This window comes from Anser brachyrhynchus (assembly GCF_964034855.1).
Source record: "Anser brachyrhynchus genome assembly, chromosome: Z".
Classification (NCBI taxonomy): domain Eukaryota; kingdom Metazoa; phylum Chordata; class Aves; order Anseriformes; family Anatidae; genus Anser; species Anser brachyrhynchus.
This window is the reverse complement of record NC_137697.1, coordinates 6,119,353-6,131,399: the sequence shown is the minus strand read 5'-3', so window position 1 is coordinate 6,131,399 and position 12,047 is coordinate 6,119,353. Positions and strand designations below refer to the sequence as shown.

General features: G+C 40.8%; 1 protein-coding gene across 5 annotated transcripts in view; it reads right to left on the bottom strand.

The window, feature by feature from the left end:
- The window catches only part of UNC13B (unc-13 homolog B), a 212,801-nt gene that overhangs the window by 148,617 nt on the left and 52,137 nt on the right, over positions 1-12,047 (bottom strand). The gene's annotated exons all lie outside the window — the stretch shown is intronic.

Here is a 12,047-nt window from a genome sequence, read left to right as displayed (position 1 = left end):
TGAAAAACTAAGAAATTCAAGGCAGTCAGCATGGAAATCAGGACTGGGAGAGCAGCCCTGCCTATATACAATTACTAGCTCTTACAGGGGAAAAATGCTGCATTTAACACACCCAGGTACATTAGCCTGTTAAATTTAGTAGCGAACACTAATGATAACCTTCACAAAGGAAAAAGCTCCCTTCCCATGGATCCCTCTCTCTGGAGAGGCACTTTGCTTGCTAACCCTTCAGAAAAAGAGAACAGAGGAAAGGTTTCAAAAACGCGACACTGGTCTACAGCTGTGTTTGGCTGTGCAGAATGCAAGGTTATCTTTGCAAGCTCAAAATGAAATTCGCACACACATCCCTGTACATCAGTGGAGTGCACCATTAACATGCTTGAAACAAAGGAAAACAAAAAATAGCCATTATTCACTCTATCCGCCACCACCAGCCTGTTTAAAAAGGACAATCAAATTCATGCCCCCCTGTGGTAAGTTACTCAACGGTCTGTGGCCTACACAGCCATTCACCCTGAGGCTAAGCAATGGAGTGAGAGTGCTGTTTTCATGCCAGATCCTCTAAAAAAGTTTACACTGCTGCAAATAGGATGCACAGTCAGGGAATGCCTTTTTTCTTCCAGCGGTGATTTCCACCCCGCTAATTCAATTCCCATTTTGTTTCATCTGAGGTAAAGTGCATTCTTAGCTAAATTTTCTGTTCCTTCCCACCCACAGGTTACTTCAATGTCCTAAAGTGGATGGAAAAGTAGAAAACAACCCCAATAGAAAACATGCCTGCAATCTACGAGCTGCTTGAATAAGCCTGGCTGTACCCTCTTAACTACAGTCAATTCAATTTGATTGTCCACACTAAAAACAGAGATAAGCCTCCTGCTTTTTAGTAGCCTAAATTCTGCGTAGTTCTTGTCAGTCTCTAGTCAATTGAATAAAAATGAAGAGCAATCATATACTGCTTTATTCAGCTTTATTAAAAGTGCAACGTCCATCAATTTTAATACAGTTCAGTGTTTAGAAAAAATGTTGAAGAAATGGTGCGCAAAAAGGATTTGAAATGCCAGACCCCTTTGTAAAGCATAACATGTCCACTTTGTGGAGCAAGAAGTGATGTACTGGTAGACCACAAGGCACACACCACCCTCTGAAGGATAATGAGCTATTACTTAGATGAGCAGTCTCGTTGTTGAACACTTGAGCCATCACTGTCTAATGTACAATAATTACTTTTGTAAAGTAATTACAAATTATACAAAAAATAATTATTCTTGTAGCAAATACAAATCCACAGTACTATTATCTGCATCAAAACAGTAGTAAATCCAGAAATTCACTACTACTGGGCCAAACTTACTACCAAGATGTGGTAAGACTTGCATGATCACGGTCGTCATGCAGACCAGCAGGAAGCAAAGCACAGCTTCTCTGGATGAGTAACTCAGACCAGCTGTTGGCTCAAGGATTTCCAAATTCCCCGACCAGACAGTAGCAGAAGCACTATCTGGACTTATTATCCAGTCATCACATCCCACCTCCGTACTACTGGGCCCCATTAACCAATTGTCTCACCAGTTTTCTCCACGGAGCTTGGAAACAGTCAGTAGAAGCCCACAGCTCCAATAAATGTAGACAGCTGCTGCAGGAGGCAATCCCCTAACCCTAACCCATGGCCTCACGTTCCTGCCTGTTTTGTGCTGGCTCTAGCATCTTGTCCCTAAGCAGTGAGCAGCACCCTACACCAAAACCCTTCTGGATTGTGGAAGGGTTTTTTTTTTCCAGCCTAAGATAGGTTCTTGACCCAGTTCTCACAGGGACAGCACAAGGAAAGTGGCAGGGTATCCCATCGGATGACCATTTGGCAGCTGGATGACCACTTTCTGCAGGAGCCAATGCTTACAACACTTTGAAGTGACTGTAAGGCCACAGTTTCAGACCTGCTTAATGCACTTCAGTGGCTGCCAACAACCAGCTGAGCACCAGCTAACCTTCTACTACCCACCTAAACACGACAAGAACGTCACGGCAGGTAAAATTCTCCACTCCACTGGGACACTGTCTCTGGCTGATCTTCTTTCTGCTCTTTTTTATAGGAAAGGTAATATACATCGTGTCTCAGAAGATTTTCCCTATCAACTACAGTATCTCTAAGCAACATCTAAAAATAGATGTCGAATGTTAATCAAACATTTGCAGCATGTATGATTATTAAAGTTGGCACCAGAATTTCTTACTGGTGTATAGCACAAGGAAGTCTCATTCAGGTCATCACACAAAATGTCTCCCTGAAGACAAGTTTAAAGGATGAAAGGCTCCAGCTACCATACCATCAATGAGGCAGGAACACATGGTTTCTCCTATGTACGTCCCATGCACCTGCAGTATCTATAGCTGTTAGTACCAGGCAGAAATCCTCAGCAGGAACTGATTCATAAATAAGGGCCAACACCAGAAACTTAGTCACACTGAACTGCACCTACCTTATGAGCAATCTCACTTTATTTAACGGAAATGTTCACAAATGAAGGCATTGCTTAGCCTGATTAAGAGCACCAAAACCTGGCCCATATGTGGCGTACAACACACATTATCCCTGCAAGAAAGTGTGTTGCAAAGTGTCTGTATACGGTGCCAATCCCATTCATTAACATACTTGACACTTCAATTTTATTAAACAAGAGCCTGACAAGAACTTGCAGAAGCAGCTTTGTGTATACCATATCCCTTCAAAAGGAGGAGGCGAGGGAAGGAAAATTGGGCCTTACAACCCACACTTCAGCAAAATATCCATCACAACACACATGGTGTGATACTGTCTTCTTCACATAGATGGTACACCAAGCCAAAAGGACAGTTGTAACTTGACCTCAGTCTCTGAAGATCAGTTAATTCATAACAAGACACATAACAACAAACACCACAAAGTTAGTAATTGTTTTGTCCCACTTTGAGAAATTTCACACATATGGAAAAGCTTCCAAGGGATGAAAACAGATTCTTCATCACTGGACCCACTGTCTAGAGAGTGGGGAGTAAGGCTGAATGGCAGGGCAAGGAGCATGCTGTTTATGGTAAGTAACTGAATATTCATGCATATAGGCAGCATAAGAAAACCTATTGCACAGTCACATCACAAAGTAGGATTTTACAAAGATTGGGGAAAACACGGAAAGGAGATGTGTTCAGGGAATCCTCTTCTCCAACACAAGCTGCTTCCTGGAAACCTTCTTATTCCTCTCCTGCCTCCAGAAGTTATTATTCCACTGGTGCAGGGCGGAATGCGTATAGCTTTAATATATTGATATCAAAACCACTTTGAGCAGTCGTGTCATGCCAGGTCTACTAGTCACATTTAACCTCACAACTTTCTTTACATCAAGCTTCAAGACAGGAAAGAAAGTTAACAGTAAAATTATCACAGGTGGCTGGAGGGATGCACTTTCACAGTTTCTTAAGGTCCCAATGTGCAGCCCAAGTTCCTCTCAAAGGGCTGCATTCAGCTGAAATTTCTAGCAATTATGTGTCAACAGCCACTGAGAGCAGGGGTCCAATTCCCAAACTTAGAAATGCTTCACAAGCTTGAGTAAAAACTTGAATAAAAGCAGTAAATGCACCACGCTCAGGTACTCAGGAAGAAGGATGTTCATGCCAGGTTCTGTATCCCAAAACCCCACTTTTTCTCCAAAATAAGCCACTAAGCTTCTCCCAACTTTTGTGTATTTTTATAAGAACAAGGTAAAAGAGAAGACAGCATACTAACTGAATACATGACTTGTTCCAAGTCCAGAACAGATCTGTCAGCTCCACACCAGGGCATTTGCAACTCACCTTCCCCACTCTGCATCCATTTAAATTGGTTTTATAAAAGCTTCTTACAACTTCTTTCCTTAATCAAGTCTCAGAACCTGATACTCCATTGTCTACTGAACCATCAGTCACTTCTGACAACCGTGCAGCCTTTCTGAAATCTTATAATTAAAATGCATGGAAGGTTAAAGAGGACTGCTGAAGTAAATAGGGAGAGTGAGGGGGTTGTAACAAAAGGACACTAAGGCATTTTTCTGAGACTCGTCTATAGCTCTCCATACTGAAAACACAAACAGATTTTCAGTAATGATTTCAGTGCAACTTTACAGGTTATTAGTTCATCCTATTGCCTTCAACACTTAAAATAAATTTCAAATCTAGATAATTTTAAGACAGCTAGTTTGCTATATTCAGACTTCACACTGAGGGCTTTCATAACCTTGTTTTTCCCACTTAAAAACAGTTTCTGCTGCTGAAACAGTCAATAGTCAAGAACTGGACTGACAGTTTGAAGTGCAAAGCATGTCTTGAATATTTACCCTACTTCTTTATGTCTATGCTTTTCTTAAAATTAAACCAGGTCAGCAGCACAAGACGTCCCTTTGCCAAAATGCCCTCTGTCCAACCAGCCTGGCTCTGGACTGCAGCACTTTTCTTGCAAGAAGTTCCTGATAGGAGAAAGTCTTCCTGGTACCATCATGCTGTTTCTGCCAGTTCCTTTCCAGTTGCTGTTGCAAATTGACAGCTGTATTTTTCATGACAGTGCCAAGCTAATGGATTTGGCTTGGAAGCATCATCAATGCTCACCCAAGCCTCCCTAAAAGGATGCTAACATGATTTCAAGGAGGACAGCACAGCAAGGATGAGGGGGAAGAAGGAACAGAGATGGAAGAAGTACAAGGCTCTTTAAAAGAAAAAATATAATAATAAAACACACACCAGCACCCCAGAGAAACAGGTGACATACTCTGTACACAACTCCCCTAAATCTCTGAAAGACCAGCATCTAAGCATCCTCATTTCCCCCAAGCACAAAATTGGTGACAGAAGTTTAGCTAATGCTCACTTATCACACTTCTGAGAATAACCCCACACAATTGAGACATCCAACACTGACAGCATTAGGAAGTCATTCAACATTGTTGATGCCTAAAGAATTTCTGGTTTGATCACAGACAAGAGAACAAGGAGGACAAGACGTGTGGGAGAGGAAAGAGGAAAGTCACTGGTGGAAGGAAGACTTTAAAATTCAGAACAGATCCATGATTTTACCTTATTTAGCTGTTTACAGGTTAAAGCGAAAAAAATAATTAGTGAAATACACTGTAACATTAGCTGGACACCTTATTTAAATTATTTGCCTGTATTAGATTGCCCTTTCCAAATTCCATTATGTCTAAAGCAGAAAAGCATCAGGCAGAATCACCTCCCGGCTGGCAGCAGCTGCAGTCATCGCTCTTTGCATGCTCCCCTCAGCAACAGACTCACTCTTTGTTTTGACACCGGGAGCAGACACCTTCATTTTAAGATTGAAATACCAATCCTTGCAGGTCCTACAGGCAGCAGAAGCCATGCACTGTAGCTTAAGCAGAAGCTTTGCCTGTTGCAACCTGTGGGAATTCCAGAAAGTAAACATGCTTCATACATGTTTTCTGGGCAAATTAACAAAAACCTTGGGTTGTGGGGCCTCTGCAAAACTTCTGCACCTGAAGACTCACTGGTGTGATGAATCAGTTTTACAGATCACTGACAGCTGCGGTATCTAAGTTTTACCTTTCCAAGGCTGGTGAGCACTTGTTAAAGAAAACCCATACCACTTTTGCCATGACATTGTCTCACTGAGCTCGAACATGCTACAGTAGGTGCTGCCCTCCTGCCTCACTAGTGCCTGCCAGCCGTTTCCACTTTCAGATTTGCTCCTATCTGCAGTCTTTGGAATTTCTGTGATCACTTCCAACGTTTCTTCACATTTTACTAAAACAGTCACTTCTGATTCCCTTGTGTTTTTCAGTTACTTCAAACATGGACTTAGGCTCCACGAGTATGAAGACCAACACAAGAATGTGTACAAGCAGAAACCAGAATCATTTTCACAGGAAAAGGGGAATATTCCAATTCTGCTGTCTTCTCCTCAAATCCCAGTAAAAGCACAAGCAGTTCAGCCAAAACAAAACTAAACAGTGGGGGGAAAAAAAAGAATGGACAGCCATCCACACAAACATGATGATTCAGTGAAAGAAAATACAACGGAATAGATTTTCTATATGCATGAATATTCCCAGTTTCCTCATACTGGAGCATGCTGCATCATTATAGGATCAGGAAACTTGCAATAAGTTAAACCGTTACGTACTCAGCTGCTCTCCCCATCCGAAATAACTCCAGTTGCCTGCATGTAACACAAATGGCAGCAAAGAATAGGAATGGAAAAAGAAAGCTTAGAAAAGCAAACCACAAGCATACTTTTCAAGTATTTAAAATGCTTTATAGATTGTGAGCTTGAAACCAATATTTTTTTATTTATAAATACAACATGAAGTTCATTCTGGGATTTACTGTTCACTGTCCAGTGTGTTTAAGACTAAAAACTGAGTAAAAAGTAAGTAAAAATTAAGACCACTGTAAACCGTATGGCTTACTAAGAAAACATGCATTTAGTAACACAAATAGACAAAACATTTATCAACACACTATTCAGCATAAGCAGTTAAACACTGTCTTTCCTAGTACACAAATTATCATGATTACAGACAGAACGTCCCAGAAAGCAGAGTCCAGGTAAGAGCCATACCTGAATTCTAGTTTTAACAGTGCAAGTCAAGTGGCAAAAGTTGTTTCATGTTTCAGCTTGTGTCCCTTTTCCAGAACAAAGGTAACATAGCACTGAAAGCACCACACCAGTAATACTAGCATGAACGACCTTGCAGAACTTACAGCCCTCACAGCACCTTATGGATGCAAAAAATCACACAAATTTTACAACAGTCAGCAGATCTCTCCACGTTAAAATCAAAGGTGACAACAAATTCACGCTAAAGCTTAACATAAGTTGGTAAGACAACCAAGTTATAGCTTTTCAATATCCATGTGGTCATCGCAGGGTGACACCTCAGAACGATGGTGGTAATCCAACAAACTATTATGTATACTGACCCCTCAAAGCAATTTGGCAGTATGCATGCAACTTGCAACTCTAAAGAAAAGTCTCAGAACAAACATTTCTGGGAGATAGAGTGTAAAAAGGAATGTTTGCAGGAGTGTTGATATGTAAGTACAGTAATAAATAAATACAAATCCTTCACATGCAGGCAGCACAAAGTTCGAGTGGGTTATTTCTTGCTTTTTGCTGAAATTGCTCTCTAAATGAAGCTCTCTAAACAAGGGAGAAAAAACAAAGTCTATAGAGCAGAGCACTAGCAGACTATAATCTGAGGCATCACAAATGCTGCTGTGGACCAGAGAAGCAACAAGTGCAACAAGCCACCACTCGGACAACTCTTCTGAGCCTGTCACACGCTGACAACATGGAGATGTACCCAGACACATCAAAAGCCTGCCAGGATCCACCAGACAGTGTTTACATGACCCTGACCACACAGCTATCATCTCAGACTGGTTTTTACAGCAACAGAAATCCACAGATTGCCTAATGATCAGTTTTGACAGAGGCCTGAGTCTTTTCCAGGGGAAAAATAAGAGGAGAAAGAACACACAGCCAAGCTGGCAAAGAAAAGAAGTAAAGAGATATAATTTAGTAGCTTAGTGGGTAGTATTGGTGATAGGAGGACTGTTGGCCTAGATGATCTTGTAGGTCCTTTCCAACCTTGTGTTTCTGTGATTCCAAAGCACATGAAGCAAGAAGAGATGGGATGGGGAGGCAACCAGAAGAAAGGGTACAGAAGCAAGAGGCAGCAAGGGCAGAAGCATCAGAGAAGGCATGGGGAGAGGGCTGATGAGAAAGAACAAGTAGTAGATAGAGCTCTGCACTGAGCTTTAATTTGCTGTCACAAATAGTTCATGTAAAGGACGATGACTTCGTATTAATATGTAAGTCAGATAATGGTGTATCTCTTTCTCATTCCTGAACAGCTAGCTGAAGCCACTAGCACACAGGAGAACAACCTCAGCATCTTCTGCCATCAAAAAGTTCCTATCTCAGGTAAACAGCAGGAGTCAAAGGAAGCCAGTGTTCAAACATTTGCAGCCTAGATTACTTTAAAAGATCCAGCAAAACTCTGCAGAAGCACAACATTATTGCACTCAGACTACACGCTACCAAAAACCATTTCATAATGCACAAATAAATGCACATGAAACATCCCAAAGCAACTGGAGGAAAAAAAAAAAAAAAAGAAGATACTAAACATTTCCAAAACCAGTTATGCAGACTGGAATACTACAGCAGAAGTGGAGCTTACCTGTCCTGCAGCTTTTCCCAAAGATAAAAATCCTAGACTGACAGCCTCACTCCCTCAGGACAAAATACTAACCTGCACAGAATGAACAAGTTTCTGGTAACACAAATACTGATTCCTGAAACCAGCTCCGACCATTCCTTGTCCTTGTTTCATTAACAGCTACTGTCTAGGTGGCTGGCACAACACTATTCACAGTTTCAAAATGCAGCAAGGAGAAAACCACTAAGAACTGAAAACATGCCCCAGAGATGAGGTCTGTCCTTGGAGGAGAAATATTACCATCTGCCATAGAAGAAAGTCCTCAAACTGACAGTGACGTCCCTGAGTCAGCTACTTACCTCTCTACCTTACCAAGTTCCTCCCGTACAATACAAACATCCCCCAGACAAAAGCAGATTAGAGACTATTATTTCAATGTGCAAGACATAGCAGCTGATGGCAAGTGGGGTAGCAGAGAGGGAAGAGCAGCTTCGTTTAGAAACCAGCTCCTTACCTCCCAAGTGTTCTCATGTTGAGAAGCTGGGTCATGCTACAGCTAGAAACTACCTAGAAAGACAACGCTGCAGGAGCAAGGAAAAAGAGATGCACCAAGAGAGGCCAGGGGATTTTCCCAGCCAGAATCTCAAAACTCCACTTTTGTTTGTTTTTACTAACACCCACTTCACTTCAGCATCTAACATTTTGGATAAAAGATGAGTTTATTAAAGATTCAACACATATGCCGCTTCATTTAAGATTCAGGAGCTAACAGTATATATCTCAGTCCCTCAGTATAATCACAGAAGACCTGGGTTGACAGTCTTGATATTTTGAAGGTTAATGAAAACAGAATTTCTTTTTAGCCTTTTCAAGTTGTTTTCATGCTTCGTAGAAAAAATATATGAATAACCTCATTTTGTGAAGAAAAAAGGACCTTCCAGATCACCTTTGGGAACAAATTTAAGCCTGTCCAAATCTGAATTGAAAACACCAAGAAGTCTAGACAGATAGAAAATGGAAAGCTGCAATTCTAAAAACATACAGCAACAAAATATATTAACACTGGTATACACAATACAGACAAAGCAGACTAGTTACTTTGTGTGCTCTTAAACACCAACACTGCATGTCTCAGTTATCACATTATTTTGCATTCACAAGCTTCAGTATTCAAAGATGAGGTTTCATATAAACCTCCAATTAAGGACTAAGCGATGCCAGCAGCCTGGTGCCTTGGATGCTACAACATTCCTGTCATTAACACATTTTATAAAATACATTTAAGTTCCCACAGTTAGCTGAACATAACATATGCTCACTCTGTGCCTCAATTATGCAACTATTCAAGGAGGAACTCCTCCTCCCTACTTCACACTGTCAAGCCTGGATCAGCAGGGACACTGTAGAAAAGCAGAATATTCCAAGTTTTTAATGCAGTCTAATTTGATTTCCTGCATGCCATTTTGTTTCACTGCTGTTTACAAGTCTCCAAGAGTGGCTGGGCTGTACTACACCCATCAGAACATTATTGTTTACTGCTGTCCACTTCTTACACGCTGATAAATTACTTAATTCTCCTCTTTTATTCCATGCTGAGTGAAGAAAAGAGAGCATCTAAACATGTTCATAAAAGCAAAATGAGCTCAGGAAATTACAATATCCTTGGTGCTGATAAAACACTGTTTATAGAATACAAACAGAGCTGGGCAGGTACTGGGCAGATCTTTCTTCTAGATTTAATATATCCCCTTCCCCTTCACTAAGGCCCTCCACACAATATACGCAGATTTCAGAGTCTATAGAAATGTACTTAATTCCAGTATTTGATACACATCCCAAGTTACACACATACCATTTTAATGAATAAGGGTCTAAAATAGAAAGTAACCATTAAACAGCATGTTAGAGCCAGGTCAGGTTTTCAGTAAGCAGAATAACTGAGAGGGTTTCATACCAATCATCACCTTTTCCAGTTCAGTTTTGGAACACCACAAATGAGGGAGAAGACCTTTGCACAACAGGAGATGAAAAAGCACAGGAGGAAGATGAGCTAGCAGTTGACAGGGACAAGGACAAGCACTACAGTACTACAGCTTCTCCTCCCTGCTCAGTACTCCATGCTTTCGACCACACTTTACTGCAGTTCAGCACTCAAGTTTATGCTGAAATTTTGGAGTACTTTAATTTCACTAAATTAAATGGCCCTTATGGCCGGCTTTACCATAGCTAAACAAAATCAGACAGAGATGAGAATTTAAGCAGGGCTTAGATAACGATCACATCATCAAGGGTATCCACGAAGTTATTACAAGCTTGTGCAACTCATTAAGAAATACAGACAAAAGAATCACAAAGAGTGACCGTCAATTTCAGCTACAGTGGAAAACCTGTAACATTTCTGCCACTGCACAAATACCTAACAGACCTGCCATGTCTTTCAAGTTTCTGGGCTACCGAGTCACACAGGTTATTTGGCTGAGATGTAGTAAGCAAAAGAACCAACAAAGGGTTTGTATCCTCCTTGAGATACAAGTTTAGACTACAGTTGATTATCTAGCAATACCTACGTACATAAAGCAAAGACTAATAGAATGTTACACAGCAGCAGAGATAGAAGATTTGGTGCCTTTTTCCTTATGATTTTCAATCTCAAGACTCATTGCTCAAGGACACATTCAAGGACACATTTATGGCTTCCGTATAAAGCAGAGCAATAATTTTGTATCAGTTTAGTATTATTAAATTTAGAAAACAAGTGGTTATAAATTTCAGATTAATTTTCTGTTATTGCTATGACACTAAAGGATGACTAACGACATTTCAGAATCCATTAAAAAATCCCAGCAGGAAAAAAAAGAAGCATCCATGAAAAGCACTAAACAAATTATGAAACCTATGTGATTAACTGAGCATTTACTTTTTTGATCACTGCTTATACAGAAACATGTCACTGTTAGTGTTCACCATTTCAGGAAGAGGTTTGAGGCTTATTTAAATGTTCCAGCATTTCAGGAAGAGTTGGGGCTTATTTAAAAGTCAAAGCTTCATTTCCTTGTCAAAACCTTTCAGAACACAGCACGTACTCTAGGAAAACAACTACCTAAGTATATCTGCAGGATCAGCAGCAAAGCCACAGAGCTGCTCTCCTCCAGAGTTCAGAAGTAGGTCAAACTTTGTTACTGTACAGTCTTCTAATACAGCCAGTATTTTTAACCTTCATTTGCTGAATACTTTTCCTTAGACACATTCAATCCTGAAGTAGCAGCTTTAGCCTAAATATGCAGGCAGACATTTTAGAGCAAGACCTCGAATCTGCTTTCCTTCAGCACACCTATCACCGTTCCGCAGCCAGAACAGGCACTGAGAACTGCAAAGCCACAAGAAAATTAGTCTCCCAGATGGGATTTATCCTAAACAATGAGAAACAGGAGTTGTCAGTCACCCAGAAGCAGAGAGCCCAAGGAATGCTGTTTTCCCAGCCCATCAGCTAAATCACACCACAGCTCATACAATGGTTTCACTTGTACAGACTAGAGAAGTTTTTCTTTGCCTAGCTTAATTTGAAAAGTCATTGATGTGTCCTGTTTTGAATTTTACTGACCATTTTTTGAGGATTGTTATAAGGCTTACTGTTTGCACTGCAGCCAGTGGTTTTACTAGCTATCCATAACACCTTTTCAATGACTGCAGCAGGATCTTCAGTGTCACCCGCCCTTGAGAAGACTAAAATGGTCGCTGACCTCTTCAGTACTCTTCCCAAACGAGCCTTGTCTAGAGACGCCATGGGTAGCTGCAGACCTCCGTTGTTTTTAAATGCAGAAGCAGGCTAGTAACTTCAGAAAAAAAAAA